General features: G+C 36.8%; 1 protein-coding gene across 1 annotated transcript in view; it reads right to left on the bottom strand.

The window, feature by feature from the left end:
- The window catches only part of CNBD1 (cyclic nucleotide binding domain containing 1), a gene marked incomplete at both ends in the record, with an annotated part of 312,854 nt that overhangs the window by 237,758 nt on the left and 57,849 nt on the right, over window positions 1–17,247 (bottom strand). The gene's annotated exons all lie outside the window — the stretch shown is intronic.

A 17,247-nucleotide genomic window follows, 5' to 3' on the forward strand; every position in this document is an offset into this window, starting at 1 on the left:
CTCAGGTAACAGCAGATGCTGGCAACGGACTAAAAAAGGAACACTCCTCCATTGATGGTGAGATTGCAAGCTGGGACAACCACTGTGGAAATTTGTATTGCAGTTTTTCAGAAAATTGGACATAGTACTATCTGAGTATCAAGCTTCCACTCCTGGGCATATACCCAAAAGATGCTCCAACATATAACAAGGACACATGCTCCACAATGTTCATAGCCACTATATGTATAATAACCAGACGCGGGAATGAACCCAGATGTCCTTCAACAGAGGAATGGATATAGAAAGTGTGGTACATTTATACAATGGAGTACTACTCAGCTAATAGAAACAATGAATTCATGAAATTCGTAGGCAAATGGACAGAACTAAAGACTATCATCTCATCCTGAGTGAAGTAACCCAGTCAAAAAAGAACACACATGGTATGCCGTCACTGATAAATGGATATAATACCAAAAGCTAGGAATTCCAATGATACAATCTACAGACCACATGAAAGTCAAGAAGAAGGAAGAACAAAGTGTAGATTCTTCCGTTCTTCATAAAAGGGAGAACAAAATACTCAAGGAGAAAATATGGAGACAAACTATGGAGCAGAGACTGAAGGAAAGTCCATCCAGGGCTCCGCCACCTGGGGATCCATTTCATATAAAGACAACAAACCTAGATGCTATTGCAGATGCCAAGAAGTGCTTGCTGACTGGAGCCTGATATAGCTGTCTCCTGACAGGCTCTGCTAGAGACTGACAAATACATAGTCAGATGCTCGCAGCCAACCATTGAACTGAGAATAGGGTCCCCAATGGAGGAGTTAGAGAAAGGACTGAAGGAGCTGAAGGGGTTTGCAACCCCATAAGAACAACAATATCAACCAACCAGACTTCCCAGAGCTCCCAAGAACTAAACCATCAACCAAAGAGTACACATAGATGGACCCATGGCTCCAGTTGCATATGTAGTAGAGGATGGCCTTGTTGGACATCAATGGGAGGAGAGGCCCTTGGTCCTGGGAACGCTTGATGCACCATTGTAAGAAAATGCCAAAGTGGAAAGGCAGGAGTGTATGGGTTGCCAGGGTTGAGGTGAGCACTCTCAAAAAAGCAAGGGAGAATGATATACGGGGTTCCAGTGGGGGAACCAGGAAAGGGGATAACATTTGAAATGTAAATAAATAAAATATCCAATTAAAAAAGAAACAATTAAAACTGCATAAAAATTTTAAAAGATATAACACTTCCAAAGTTAAGGAGGATGTGGTCATCAAACAGAATTTTGAAATGAAAACAGAATTAAGTTGTCTCTCCTGAATGCACTTTTAAAAAAAGACTCTGGAAGTAACAAAAATGCCTAAGTCTCAGAAAAAAACACTAAAACCTACAGAATTTAAAGGTATTCTCTCAGTGGTAGACAAACACTGACAGCTGCTGAGGAGAACTTCCATCGACATGAGCATCCTGCAGGAAACTACACCACTTGCAGAGCTGCCAGGAAGTTATGCAAATCTAGGTTTTCTAAGTTACCATCCAAGATGGTATTGGTTTTTGGTTTTGTTGGTTTTTGTTTTGGTTTGGTGATTATGAATACCTTTGAAGCACCCGTCCTCCTGAAAATAAACCTGCCACTCTGTAAGTAATTCCAGTAACCTCACAGCTTTTAGCCAGACTTGACTGGAATTGCTTCCTTGCTCTGATGTCAGTAGCCTGTCTGTGGTAAATAAAATTTGTTCATAGCTTCCCAGGAAAGGTCTTACAGCAAATCTTTATTCATGTTAGTCAGAAACTGGAAATAATTAAATTGGCCCAGCCTACACACAAGTGGCCAGTCTTACTACAGACTAGTTCTCTGCCCTAAAAAGGGTACAATGTTGATACCTGATGCAACATGGAATACCTCTACATTGTAGGATTGTGTTGGCTTGAAATTCTAGTAAAGATGAAAACAAAAGACACATCAGCTGGAAAAGAGGAAGGGTTGAAGAGCATAAAATGCATACTTAGATTTCTTCACTGTGGTTGTGGTTACAAGACTGGGTACGATGGCCAAGATCTATCAACTTGGACAGGTTAAAAGGGGAAACTTGATTTTATATAAATTGTAATTCAATAAGGATTACATTTAATACAGTTAGAAGGGGAACAAAGTGATACTGCAAAGTGACTGGATGAAAGAAACATAGAATGCTGGAAATCAGAGACGACACATTAGCAGGAAAACACAACACAGCGAAGTCTAGGGGTCACCTGGAAGACAAAGGCACAGATACTGCACTGGCTCCTAACACATACAACTTCATCACCACCACATCCCTCTGAGCCTCTAAAATGTGAGTGTACACACACACACACACACACACACACACACACACACACAAAATGCTGGCCAAGATGGCCCTACCATAAGACACCCAGCCTACATTCTACATTAAAATGTTAGAGCTCTCAGTTTTATGGGAAGCTTCCAGACTATGCTTCATGTCCCAACCAATTGTCTTAATGAGTATTTTTTTTGTATGTATATTCTGGAAGACCCTGTGCAAGGGCCTGTGGAAAGGACCAGCCACATGTGCATAAAAGAACTGCCAAGCTCTGTGGCACACCCTGGGTGTCTGATCACAGAGGCCTTGCTGTCAGTCCAGCATCACTGAGGAGCCTCGATTCAACTAAGCCTTGGTACTAACTAATACAGGTAGATTCCTCATCCGTTGAAAGAAGAGCAGATTATTACAAATGTTAAAGCAATTGATGAAAAGCTCAATGAATGTCAACGTTTATTATTAGTCTGCATCCCAAGAGTTTGCAAATCTCTTAACACTAATATACAAATAATTTATTCCATAACACAGTCAGCCATAGGAAAAAAAGTGTAGGGTCTCTGCAGACTCTTCATAGCATAATTTACAAAGCTCTAAAATTAAATGTTGTGTATAAGATGAATTCTGCTATTTATTAATTTTAATTGGCTAAACATGTTAACATTTTATCTGCTTCAGTTGGTGAATGTTTATGCTGTCTCAAATTATATTTAAAGTAGAAAATAAAACCATATTAAGGCATAAATATTGGGCAATGATCCAAATACTCACTAGGAAAATTGTGAAATATCAAAAATGAAAAGGGCATAGACACCTTTTGCCCTCTGCATAGTTGCTGGGTGGCAGGGATATTGTACAAGCTTAGCTTCATCAAGGATGGGATGTAAAAGGCAGGCATAGCAGTGCACATCCCAACAGGCAGATCACCTCAGAGACTATATTATTTACTAAATAAGGTGATTTTATTTTATTATATGACATCCTTCATTCTTCCAGTGATACATTCTGACTTGTTATAAAACTCAATATGTCATGCATAAAGAAGACCAGAGAATGGTATTCATAGATAGATTGTACCCTAGCTCTATTTGGGAAGGAGAGAGGGTTGTCAAAATCCCACACTGGTTTTCTTAGTGGCTGGACATGTATGCATCTCCACCAGTGGTATGAGAATGCTTTGTTTCTACATCCTTAGATTTTTTTATTTGTTTTCTTGCTGACTACCATTCTGACTATTTTTTTAACACAAGATGGAATAAGACAGACATAAAAGTAGCCTATGAGTATATTTAAAACACTAATCAGCCTCATATTTAGGAGAGGATGGCATTATCTAGCATGAGTAAGAAGTTTTTGGTCCTGTGAAGGCTCATTTCCCTGGTGTAGGGGAATGCCAGGGTGGTGAGGTGGGAGTGAGTGGGTTGGACTGAGAGCATCTTCATGGAAGCAAGACGAGGGAGATTGGAAAGGGGGGAAAAGGGATAACATTTGAAATGTAAATACATAAAATATCCAATAAAAAGATTTAAAATGAAACACTAATCAACCAGGAATTGCAAATTAAAATAAAATGAAAAATATATCCGTTAAAATGACTTTAATCAGAAATGGACACTTATATATTTACAAACATGCAGAGACAAAAAAATGTTTTTTGTGCCCTAGGGATGTAAATTTGTACAATCCTTATGCAAAACCATAAAGAGCCTTATTAAACAACAACAAACAATAGAGAACCTTATTTAACCCTGAGAGCTCAGTGGTTAGAAATGGATCAGTGTTCTTTTGGAGAATGCAAATTTTGTGCCAACACCTGTTCCAGCAGGCTCACAACTGCTTCTGAGAATAACTGTTGCCCTCTTTTGACCTCCACCTGTACCCACACATGTATACCATACAGCTCACACGAACAAACATGTGCACAAACAAAAGTTAGTGAACTAAATCTCAAAATAAAATGAGCTACCATATCAATATGTCAAAAAGACCTCATGCTCACGGCATGGTTACATTGAAGATTGAAAACAACCACAGTGCCTGTCAATAGATGGCTGATTTTTTTATATCAAAACAGAAGAAAATTATCATTTGTGGAAATACGTATTAATCTAAGGAACGTTATTCAAACACAGTCAGACAGCACAGAAAGATAAATCATATGTTTCGCCTCCTTGTGATATTGTTGAGGTTAAACAGACAGTCACACACACAAAAATAGTAACCAGAAGTGGGGGAGGGCAGACAGCAATGGATGGCTAAAGAGGAGATTTTGGTCAAAGGACATAAAATTTTAGAGTAAAAAGACTCATGGTGATCATGACTATCATTTTAAATGGATGACAAGGGCTGGAAAGATGGCTCAGTGATTAAGAACACTGATTACTCTTTGAGAGGTCCTGGGTTCGAATCCCAGCAACCACATGGTGGCTCACAACCATCTATAATGAGATCTGATGCCCTGTTCTGGTGTGTCTGAAGATGCCCACAGTGTACTTATATGTTAAAAAATAAATAAATCTTGTAGAAAATGTATTACAGATTTCAAAACTTATAAATGAGTTGATTTTCAATGTTCTTGCCTCATAGAAATGACATTTGTGGACTTAGAAATGCTGAATTTAGCTTGGTGTGATACTCTGTAATGCCTACATACCTCCAACTCCCACTTCTATTGCACTATGAGGTTGCTGAGTTTTAGTGAAACATCTTAAAGAAAAATACAAATGGAAAGAGGCCATGTAGACTTTTATTATCAAAAATGAATTTTTCCAATTGTTTTCCTAGACTCAATAAATTGAATTAAACCTATTCAATTGATTTGGGGGTTTTATGTTTTCAACTGAGAATAGCCTATGTTTAAGGTGCCCTATATTTTTTATTCTTTATATTGTATATAAATAATCCACAATAATATAATGCTTGTACCCATCTTAAATAATAAAGCAATAAAAATATTAAATACTTATTAATCCACTGTGCTTTAAGAAGTAGAATAAGTTAAAATAGTTTTCTATCTTCTTTTTTGTTGCTTTGTAATAAACCACATTTTTTCTACATATAAGACATTTGCCATTGTTTCCTTCTAAGTTTGACATAAGCAAAATGATGCTATACATTAACAGCCACAACATGCTTTTCAACTCATCTCTGTATCTCAGGTTTCCCTGTGGAGGTGAGCATGGTTTCAGAACCCTCTCTCCAGCACAGCTGCAGTCTGCTGTGTGGCTCTACTGTGATTTACATTATCCTCTCATCAATGACTGCTGAGGATGAGGCCATCTGTCACAACCACAATATTGCAATAACTTCACTTGTGAGGTATGAGTGGGTACAGTTATAGCTCTGTGGGCCAGACTGCCCAATGAGTGTATGAAGATTTATATATTTGCACAATATTGTGTTTTTTAAACATGATTGTATGTTCACCCACATCATAGTGCATGTGTTTACATGTCTAGAATAAAATTCGTGTCAGGTTTACGTGTCCTCACTCTGTCCCCATCTCATGGGCTGTGCTGACATTGTACTGGCACTTGGTCATTCCCCTACTTCTCATCAGGCCACGGGTTTTTCTGTATGTGTACTTTTCATTACTGCTTCCCTTTCCAGAAAGTAAACGCTTGATTTTTACTGTTGAATACGTATTACTATTATCATTACAGAATACATTTTTGTATCCTTTTTGAATCTTTCATCTGAGAGTATGTCTATGTATATATACCCATTAGGTACATGGATTGCATGCCATAAGGACCATCTCAAGTGGAGGCACAATCTCCACCATGTATGAAACAGGGTTTTACAGATTTTGCCTCCCGGTATAGCCATGTAGCTGCGTACCAAGGAGCTCCTACAAATCTCTTGTCTCTGCATTCTACGGCACTGTAGTAGTGCTGGGACTATAGTGCCATTGTACCACACAATCAGCTCTATCTGGTTCTGGGCATCTGAATTCAGTCTTAGCATGTGTGAAGTATTTTGCTCACTGAGCACTCATTATATTCTATTGTGTTTTAAAATAGTTCCTTAGACCACATCTTTCCTGGTTAAAAGATTTCCCTGGGTGATTGAATTACATTAAAAAAATTATTTTTCTCTTAATCTGTTCTTGAATCTAGTTAAAAGTCAAAATTTCACAGTGTGAAGTTATCATCAGAAATTAACTGAGCATTAATTTTCAAATACGTACAACTTCTTCAATCCTAATCTTTTGCACTGATTCTACTGGGAGAGTTAATACGTTTTTTACAATCCCACATCTCATGTAGTTTAAATTTGATGGGACTCTACCTTGTGTTAAAGTACCAACATAATAAGGAAAGCATTTCAAAACAACAAAAATACTTGAGCTTGTTTCCCTCCAACACAACTTGTGATTACTATAGACCACAATATTCCAATTCTGACAAGGTCTGTATGCATTCGTTGCTACTAAAAACAGCTGAATGCAATGTGAATATGTATTCAATAGCTTAGTGTACACTATAAATTTTATGCCAAGCAAACACAAAACTGCAATGAAGAGGCAAGACATTTCCTCTTTAGAAAAGATTTCACTTTAGTAACAAATGTCCATGGAAATAAGCCATATGAAAATTGTTGAGAACAATGTCTAAATAAAAGTTTGCATATGGATTTATCCTAAAAGTATTCATGAAGACAGTGGAAACCTAAGAGGAAGAGAAATTTACAAAGCAAAGAAACACTGTCGAAGTTATAGAAAAGATATTGCTGATTAGAGAACATGGGATGATATAATGAGGTTGTGGTTTGGGTTTGGTTGTTTTCCACTAGGAACTAGACAGTGTGGATCCGTGTAGCACTCTGGGCTACTGAGAATATAACACAGAAGCACATATATATTCTACCATCCGAAAGGGTAACATCCTGAGGATGGATAATTGAAAAGACTATATAAGAAAGTAACTGCACAGGAATGAGGGAAAACAGAGAGGTGTTAATAGATCAGGAGCTGAAATCAGGTCCAGAGAAAAACAAACAAAATGTTTTGACCATTTTTGCCCTGAAGAGACGAGGAAAGTTGAGGTCACTGATATTCAGAGAGTGCACTAGAGGTAGAAGGCGAGAGACTATGGTTTAAATCTGAAACGTCTTCAGTATGGTTGTAATACAAATACTTGACTCCAGGCTGGCATTGTTTTCAAGTTGCTTCTGTCGGTTGTTTTGGTCACACCAACACAGAAGCAGCCAGTATAGGCATTTTATAAAAGCATGCACCCAACCGCGGCAGAGTGGCAAGATACAGCCAGGGAAAAATCTCAGACCTTAGGGCTTCTGACCCCTGTTAATTCTTTATTGTTTCCACTGGATGGATTCAGTTGACAGCAAGGAACAAGGAGGAATAGATGATGTCATTAATATAAGCCATCCTGTTGGGGACAAAACTCAGGATGGAAAATGGTCAGGAAGATGTGTGTGTGTGTTTGTGTGTGTGTGTGTGTGTGTGTGTGTGTGTGTGTGTGTGTGTGTGTGTGTGTGTGTCCGTGTGCCTTTGTGTGTCTGCATTTGTGGATTCTACTCTGTGTATTGTTCTATGCATTTAGGTACTTCTTGTGCCTGCTCTTTAAGTCTTACAAAGCACTAGAAACTAGAAATATTCAACGTATATTTAAATAAAAAAACTCAGGAAGGATACGTAATTTTTCCACAATTTGAAAAGGATGCAACATTTTAAGGTATGGGAAATTGCTGTAAGCAAGATATTAAAATACATAAAAACCATTTTGTCAATAAAAATGCTCCATTGCTTTAATGTTCCAATTACCATATAGCCACAAGTTGAATATATTTATATATACTGTATATAACATATATAAATATTTATTATGTTCCTGAATAAGAAATATATATGTGATAAAATTAACATTATTCCCAGACTTCATTAATCATTTAAAATGATTAAAAGAAAATATATGTAAATATATTATAATAATGTGGGCTCATTAAGGCAGCTATTTACAAATACATAGGAGCCTAGATAAATAATTTTCACATATATTAAAATTCATAAAGAGTATAATAAAAATAATTTTATTCTAGGTTGGGGGATTTATTGGTTGCAAAATTAACAGCGTCTAGAATCACCTTGAAGAAAAGTCTCTTAGCTAGCGTATCTGTGAAGAATTATGTTGATCGGGTTAACTGAGGTGGGAAGATCTCTGCTCTATGTGAGCATCAGAACTTCCTAAGCCCGAATTAAATTGATTAGGCAAAATGAGAAAATGTATCTTTCAATGTGTATTTGCTGACTGGGAATGTAACGTAATGAGCTACTAACAATTCGGATGCCACACCTTTCTAGATACCATGGAATTTCCCTTCAAACTGCAACTTGAAATAAAGCCTTTCTCCTTTAAATTGAGTTTGTAAGGTATTTCATTACAACAGGAAAATGTAACTAGTTCATCATGATATACCCAAGTTATACAAGAAAATTATCTTTGAAAAACATAAACCTATATGAAATTTTACTAAGGTCCACTAAGGAAGTTTAAAATGAATATAAATATCTAGACTAATCCTGAATAAGAAAGGTACTATTATCTATTGAGGAAACTTATAACGCAGTAAGAAATTTTCTCACCAAGTAACAAAACAGATTATAAGCTAAAATTATTATTAAATCTTTATGAAATTGACATAAAATTTAATAAAACATCAAAATATATAACACATTTAAAACACAATAAAATTGTATCAAAAGTCAGTAATTATACATGAAAGTTCTAAAGAAATAAATTATATTTAAAAATATTTGAGGCAAATAAATGGTTTCTTAATGAGCAAATGTCAGGTTCATCATTGAACGTGCAGATGCATGTTTGAAAAACCCAATGAATGCAACTGACAAGTCAGATAAGACCCAACTGAAAAAGAAACTATTGAACAAGACATCACAGATTAAGAGTACATAATCTGAAGGGTAAACAGACCCAGTAGTGTGGCAAATACTGAAGAAGAGTCAGACACAGCCCCTAGTGGAAAGCAAGCCATATTCTCAATCGGGAGGAATTTACCTAAAGAGAATGTAATGGTATTATGGCTTCTATTTGTGCCCAGGAGCAGGCCCTAAGGCACAGCTCTCTGGACCCCAATGCCAGGAATGATAACATAATACCAGTAGTGCTGACATACCTAAGCTCAGAGGTGAGATCACCGCTATTGCCTCAATACCTAGCCCAAGTGGTACCAACCCAACACACTGGAAAAGCAGAATTTTGACCTAAAATCACAGCTCATAATGAAGACAGAGAATTTTAAGATGGACACAAATAACTATGTTAAAAAGGGCAGGAGAACACAGGTAGAAGCCCTTAAAAAGGAAAAATATAAATCCCTTAAAGAAATACAGGACAACACAACCAAACATGTAAAGAAATTAAACAAAACCATTCAGGGTCTAAAAACAGAAATGAGAACAATAAAAAAATCACAAAGGGAGACAACCCTGAAGAGAAAATACCTAGAAAAAGATCAGGAGTCATATATGCAAGCATCACCAACAGAAAACCAGAGATAGTAGAGAGAATCTCAGGTGCAGGAGACCTTGACAGCACATCTGAAAGAACTGCAACAAACTTAAGCAAATACACCCAAGAGGAGTAGAAGGAAGGAAATAATCAAACTTAGACCTGAAATCAACCAAGTAAAGCCAAAAAGAAATATACAAAGAATCAACAAAACTGGGAGCTGGTTCTTTGACAAAATCAACTAGATAAACCTTTAGCCAGACTGACCAGAGAGCACAGAGACAATATTCACATTAACAAAATCAGAAATAAAAGGGGAGACATAACAACAGAACTGAGGAAATTCATAAAAGGATCAGATCCTACTACAAAAGATTATACTCAACAAAACTGGAAATTTTGGAGAAAATGGACCATTTTCTAGACAAATACCAGGAACCAAAGTTAAATCAGAATCAAATCAACCATCTGAACAGTTCCATAACTTTTAAAGGAATAGAAGTGGTCATTAAAAGTCTCCCAACCAAGAAAAGCCCAGGGCCAAATGGGTTTATTGGAGAATTGTATCAAGAACTAATAGAAATAATCTTCAAACTATTTCACAAAATAGAAGCCGAAGGAGCACTACCCAATTTGTTCTTCAATATCAAAATTACTCTTATACCTACTAAACCACACAAAGACCCAACAAAGAAAGAGAATTTCAGACCAATTTCCTCATGAACATCAATGCAAAAATACTCAAGCTGTGTTACAGATCAATCACGACAAAAAAAAAATGCATGGTATTGGTACAGAGACAGACAGGTAGATCAATGGAATAGAATTGAAGACCCAGAAATAAACTCACACACCTATGGTCATTTAATTTTTTACAAAGGAACTAAAAACTATCAATAGAAAATGAACAGCATCTTCAACAGATGGTGCTGTTCAAACTAGCAATCAGCATGAAGACGAATGCAAATGAATCTATTCTTATTTCTTTGTACAAAGCTCAAGTCCAAGTGGATCAAAGACCTCCACATAAAATCAGATACTCGGATACTAATAGAAGAAAGTGGGGAAGACATTAGAACACATAAGCACAGGGGAAATTTTTCTGAACAGAAGACCAGTTGCTTATGTGCTAAGATCAAGAATCAGCAAATGGTTTGATAGTATTTCTTAAAATCTTACTAGTTACAATGAGCATAAAGTACATGTAAAACAAAATGTAACCTGGAAATAGTCAAAGTTTTCTTGGTGTATAAAGATTAAGCATAATGATTTTTCGTTTTTTTTACTATCAAACCTTTAAAAATATCAAGTACTGACAAAAATGTATTCATATACTGTTATGCAAAAAATGCTTTTAAAATCTGTACATTTATCTTTGTTTTTTAAATAAAGTTGTTTAATTAAAAAAGAAAGCCGCAAATATCATCTAAAGCTAATTATAATTTAATATCTTTCTTTCAAAAATAAATAAATAAAAAAGAAATAGGAACATGAAAAAAAAAATCAACAAATGGGACCTCATAAAATTGCAAAGCTTCTGTAAGGCAGAGTACACTGTCATTAGGACAAAACAGCAATCAACAGATTTGGAAGAGATTTTTACCAAAACAACATCTGGTAGAGGAGTAATAGCCAATATATATAAAGAACTCAGCTATTAAAACAATGAAAATTTCAGGCAAATGGATGGAACTAGAAAATATCATCCTGAGTTAGGTAACCCAGTCACAAAAGAACACAGCCACTGATAAGTGGATATTAGGTTAAAAGCTCAGAATACCCACAATATAATCCACAGACCACATGACGCTCTAGAGGAAGGAAGAACGAAGTGTGGGTGCTTCAGTCCTCCTTAGAATGAGGAACAAAATAATAATGTGAGGTGGAGGGAGGGATTTGGGATGAAGAGAGGAGATGGAGAGAAAAATGGGCACAGGACCAGTGTAGGAGGAGACAGGGAAGATGTACAAAGGGTTTGGAAATTTAATACAAGTGTGTAGCAACGGGGTACAGGGAACTGGGGGGTAGAAAGTCACAGATGCTAGGAAAGCAAGAAGTTCTCAGGACCTAACAGGGATGACACTAGTTGAAATACCCAATAAAATGGAGATAGAACCTGTAGCATCCTTATCCAGAGGTTAGGCACTGCCCCAGGTTCAGAGATGGAGATATCTTCTCTTGTCAAAACTTGAACTTAGAATTGCTCCTGTCTAAAGGAAGTGCAGGGACAAAGAGTGGAGCAGAGACTGAAGAAAAGGTCATCCAGAGACAACCCCACCTGTGAATCCATCCCATATGCAGACACTACTGCTGATGCCAAGAAGTGCTTGCTGATAGGAGCCTGATATAGCTGTCTCGAGAGGCTCTGCCAGAGCCTGACAAATACAGATGCAGATGCTCTCCATTCTTCCCCTCTTGTTATAATGCTGTCTGTAGGTATCATGGGTAGCCTTTATAGTGTGGAAGTATATTCCTTCTATTTATCATTTATCAGCAGCTTTATCTGCATCTATAGGTTTGAACACGTAGTTTCTGCCCTTGGTTCTTGTTAATGTAATTGAACATGTTTATGAATTTTATGTTGACCTATCTTTCCACCCCTCAAATGAAGTACAAATAGCCAATAAAAATATTCAAAATTGTTCAACATCCTGAGCCAGAGAGATGTGTACTAATATTCCACTCTCTCGGAATGGATCACATTAATGAGCAATAATATATAATGGTGAGAATGTGGACAAATTGAAACCTTTTAAAATACTGGCATAATGTGAACCCATACAGACAAGAAAAATCACTATAGCAGTTCCTCAAATGAATATAAACTAGAACTCCCTACCATGCCTTTTTATATAATAATAACATACTACAAAGATGCTGGTATGTCCTTGTTCATTGGAGTGGAGTCTACAATAGCCAAATAATGCATCATAAACACATGAGGGAAATACACATTGGAACTACTGTCTGATCTCTGATGCAATCTAAGACTTGTAAAGCAAATTTATAGAACCAGTAGCCCTTGAGTACATAAGGACCCAAAGAACAGATATTCAGTGGATAAAAGAGACAAAGGACTAATAGGGTTACTGTGTAATTTATTAAAGACAACCAAACTGTTTGAAACCTTTCTGTAGGTAATTTTAGAGTATAATCTACAAAATTTCCTCGTAGAGACATGCTCTACTAGAAATATCTACATGACACATGATTTTATGTTTGACATGATCTGGTTTTCATTTTCTAAGTCTTTCTAAAATTATTTTGCATAACACAATGACTGCTTGGTGTAAAACTGCATGCCCATATTTGAAAACCCAGTTGTATGTAGGTAAGCAAAAATCATTTGAAAAGTTAGAACTACCTCAGGAGATGACAAAATGTTTGTGAGAATTTAGTGAGTACATGGAGAATGTTATTAAAATTTTGTTAGACATTACATTTTTAAGAAATCATATGTGCGTGTAATTTATAGACGACTCTTATAATACATCTGTACTCAAGACTCTTGTTCTTATGTTTCTAAATTTGTAGTAAAATACATATTAATATCTTCCTATAAAATCAGAAGAATCTGATTTCACAGTTGCCTCATGTGTGTTTCTATTTTATTTATTTATTTTTATTGGATATTTTCTTCATTTATATTTCAAATGTGATCTCCTTTCCTGGTTTCCCCTCTGAAACCCCCATCCTGTCCCCCTCCCCTTGCCTCTATTGGAATGTCCCTCCCACCCACACACTCCCTCCTACTGCCCTGCCCTGGCATTCCCCTATAGTGGGATATTAGGCCCTCACAGGGCCAAGGGCCTCTCCTCTCACTGATGACTGATAAGGTCATCCTTTGCTACATATGCGGCTGGAGCATATGACCCCCCATGTGTTGTCTTTGGTTGGTGGTTTAGTTTCTGGAAGCTCGGTTGGGGGGGGGGGTTGGTTGGTTGATGTTGTTCTTCCTGTGGGATTAAAAACCCCTTCAGCTCCTTCAGACCTTTTTCTGACTCTTCCACTGGGGATCCCATTCTCAGTCCAGTGGTTGATTGAGAGCATCTGCCTCTATATCTCAGGCTCTGGCAGAGCCTCTCAAGAGACAGCTGTATCAGGCACCTGTCAGCATGCACTTCTTGGCATCAGCAATAGTGTCTGGGTTGTCTATATATGGGATGGATCCCTGGGTGGGGCAGTCTCTGGATGACCTTTTATTTAACCTCTACTCCACCTCTGTCTCTGTATTCCCTCCTGAGAATATTTTGTTTCCCCTTTTAAGAAGGACTGAAGCATCCACTCTTTGGCATTCCAAGTTCTTGAGCTTCATGTAGACTGTGGATTGTATCTTTGGTGTTCCAAGTTTTCATATTTATACTTCTAAAAACATTTCTGTGAAAAAAATTTTACTTTGAAATATAAAAGTCACCCAAACCAAGAAAACTAAGGTTTATTTTAAAATCTATTTTGAAATAATATATTAATATAGTAAAATTGTGTTAGTGAAAATATTATAGTAGAATATCTTGTTTATTTCAAAACTACAGGAGATTAGTATAAAGGTACATCTCAAAGTGCACTAAAATGTAAGCCATTCTAATATGAAACATTTAAAATTATAGTGTGAAAGTGTTCTGGTCAACTTTCTAAACTAACACAGATACATAATATATAGTTATTATTTGTTCATATACCATAAGGGAAATATATATATATATATATATATATATATATGGAAAATTATTTTAAGACGTAGCAAGCTTTTTTAAATTATCCACATGAAGTACATACAAAGCAGTTTTGATTCATTCGGGTTTAGCAATAATGATTGTACAAGTGTATCCCAAGTATAGATTAATGAACCAACTATTAAAAAGAGAAATTTTTCCAAAGATTGCACAGCTAATGTTCACAGCAGTCTGGTTCTTTCCCTGATTTTTTTCTGATGACTTCAGTGTATATCTCCCAAAGGAAACTGTGACCCTTACTGCTACAAACAGACCAAACTCCAGTATCATTCTTCTTTCATAATATATATATGATGACAACAACATTTACATTTCTGTTCTTTGTCACCTCATCTCAAGTCACTGTCTTCTGTTAATCACATTCCTGTACTATCCATGATCATGGTTCCTGTCAGAAATATCTATTCTGTCAAAGTAACTATACTACACAATTCTTTATTATCCCAACTTCAAATGAAGATTTTCTTTTTCTAGATGAGAAACTTCCCAACTGGTTTCCAAGAGACTTTTCCTCCAAGTGTGACTTCTCCGCAAAAATTGATAGCTTTATAGCATGTTACTCTGATTGGCACATAGCCTGGAAATGTAGTCCCAGAATGTGGTTCCTCATCTTATGAACTACTTCACTGGAGGGCACAGTAGGAGAGCCAGGATGCATTTGGATTTTACACTGCCCAATTCTGAGAAGCAAATAGACTGATTTCTCTCGGGGAGGAGCTGCTCTGAGTCCTTCCTGAAAAGTGGCTCTGCATCACTGCTCAGCTGAAACCTAATGATCTTCAGATGCCGCGTTCCCTCGAAGAAAGCATCTTTAATTGGAGAAAGTAGACGATATAACAACTGGGCCACATTTCCTCTAAGGATCTCAAGCTGCTTTCAGAGATTGTTCTTTTAGTTCCTTGCATTAGTGCATGGGATAGTGAACTCTATGCACCATCCCAAAACTCATATAAGTCGCCCCTTTAAAGCATAGTAGGTTAGAAATAAGAAATTGTTTTCTCCAAGAATTTCATGATCGCATTTTAGAAGTTGGTGGTGTTATAGTTGGTACCACAGACGGACAGCTTACCTTGAATCTGCTCATGACACTCATAGTTTGACTACAAAGACATGAATTGTTCACAGTCCACCAGCTTTAAATCCCATCATGGTCCCTCAGTTGGTTCCCCAGTCCTTCCGAGGCCTCTCCCCTCCCTCCAGCCTCCTCTCTTGTGCACCTTTCTGGAATGTGTTCTTACTGACACTGTACTGTAAACCATGCTGCTGACACACATCACCATACTCCTTAGCACGGAGTACACGTCATTTGACTGCTTTCTTCTTACTTCATACAATATCCCATCGTGTGTCCCGTCAGAGGGAATTTCCCTGTTGGTTTCCACGGAGCTCTGTCTGCTGAGGCTGCATTAACATTCTCCTAAGCCCTGAGCACTGACCCGTGTGCTTCTGAGCAGTATACTTCATCACTTATATTTATGAATACGAGCTCCGTGAAAAGTAATATTGTATGTGAGCAAAATTCCAATGCTGGAAAAATTACTAAAAAGAACACAAAAGTTTATGCTGAGTTTATTCATAAATGGATGAAGTTACCTATTCATTATGTCCAAAACAGTTGAAAAGTTTACAGTTTTCCTCAGCTGCTCGTTGTATTTGTTGTTCAATGCTTACTCCTGAAAAAGTGTTTCTTTTGAAGTGTTCTCCTTTGGCAATTATGCATAGTTTCAGGAAAAGTATTCATCAGAATACACTGCCCCTTTAAGATTTGTCAAAGGATGGGGAGACAAAAGAGCAAGGTGATGTCCTAGTAACCATCAGGCAAAAGTTGAGGCCGAGAATTGACTTGAAAGTCTATCTTACCATCTTCAAAATGGACTTACATTGCTTGTCATGAGCACCGCTAGCTTTTTTCTTGTTTCTTCACTCTTATTTTTGTTTACTGTAATTTTAATTACCCAGCTCTACTTCTTAGTGTAGAATTCAGTGCCTTAGTTACCTCACAGAATGAATTTGTAGTCAATATGATGTGCTTTAAAAAACAAAATTTAACACCAAGTCACCCAAGCCACTTCTCTACCCTCCTTCCTCTTTCCTTCACCCCATCTGTTTGACAGGTGACTCACTGTTGTCCCTTTTAGTTCTCAAACAGGTACTGAGCTTTGTCCAAAGCCACCGTACATCATCAGTACTAACTTCAGAACTACTTAGTTGAAGTAGAAGTTATGATAAAGTCAATGTGATTAAACATTACACTGAATTATCAATACTCAATAGACTTAATATTCTCAGCAAGATTTGATTTCATTTGAAAGTAACTATAGCAACTCAAAATTAATTTCTATTCAGTGAAATTCAAACAGTATAAAAAATTTTAGAGGGTGTAATGTAGTTACTTTTAAAATTCTTACCATTGACTCACTAAACCTTACTATTCACTAACAAAAACAGCATATCAGTGGACATGACATTAGTTTATTTAGACAGAAATAAACAAAGGAATATGTCAGCATCTATAGGATTGAGCCACACAATTTTCCATTCTGAGAATATGTGTATGTGGTGTGTCTAAATCAGATGACCCTACTGAGAGTTAGCAAGAAAGTGAAAATATCAGTGCTTAACTGTAAGGAATTTAAAATTCTGCCAACAACATGACCATGAAAGAAGATCTCTTGCTCCAGAAATGAACAGCTCACTCACTGCATTCCTT

This window comes from Micromys minutus (assembly GCF_963924665.1).
Source record: "Micromys minutus genome assembly, chromosome: 26".
In the NCBI taxonomy this organism is placed as follows: domain Eukaryota; kingdom Metazoa; phylum Chordata; class Mammalia; order Rodentia; family Muridae; genus Micromys; species Micromys minutus.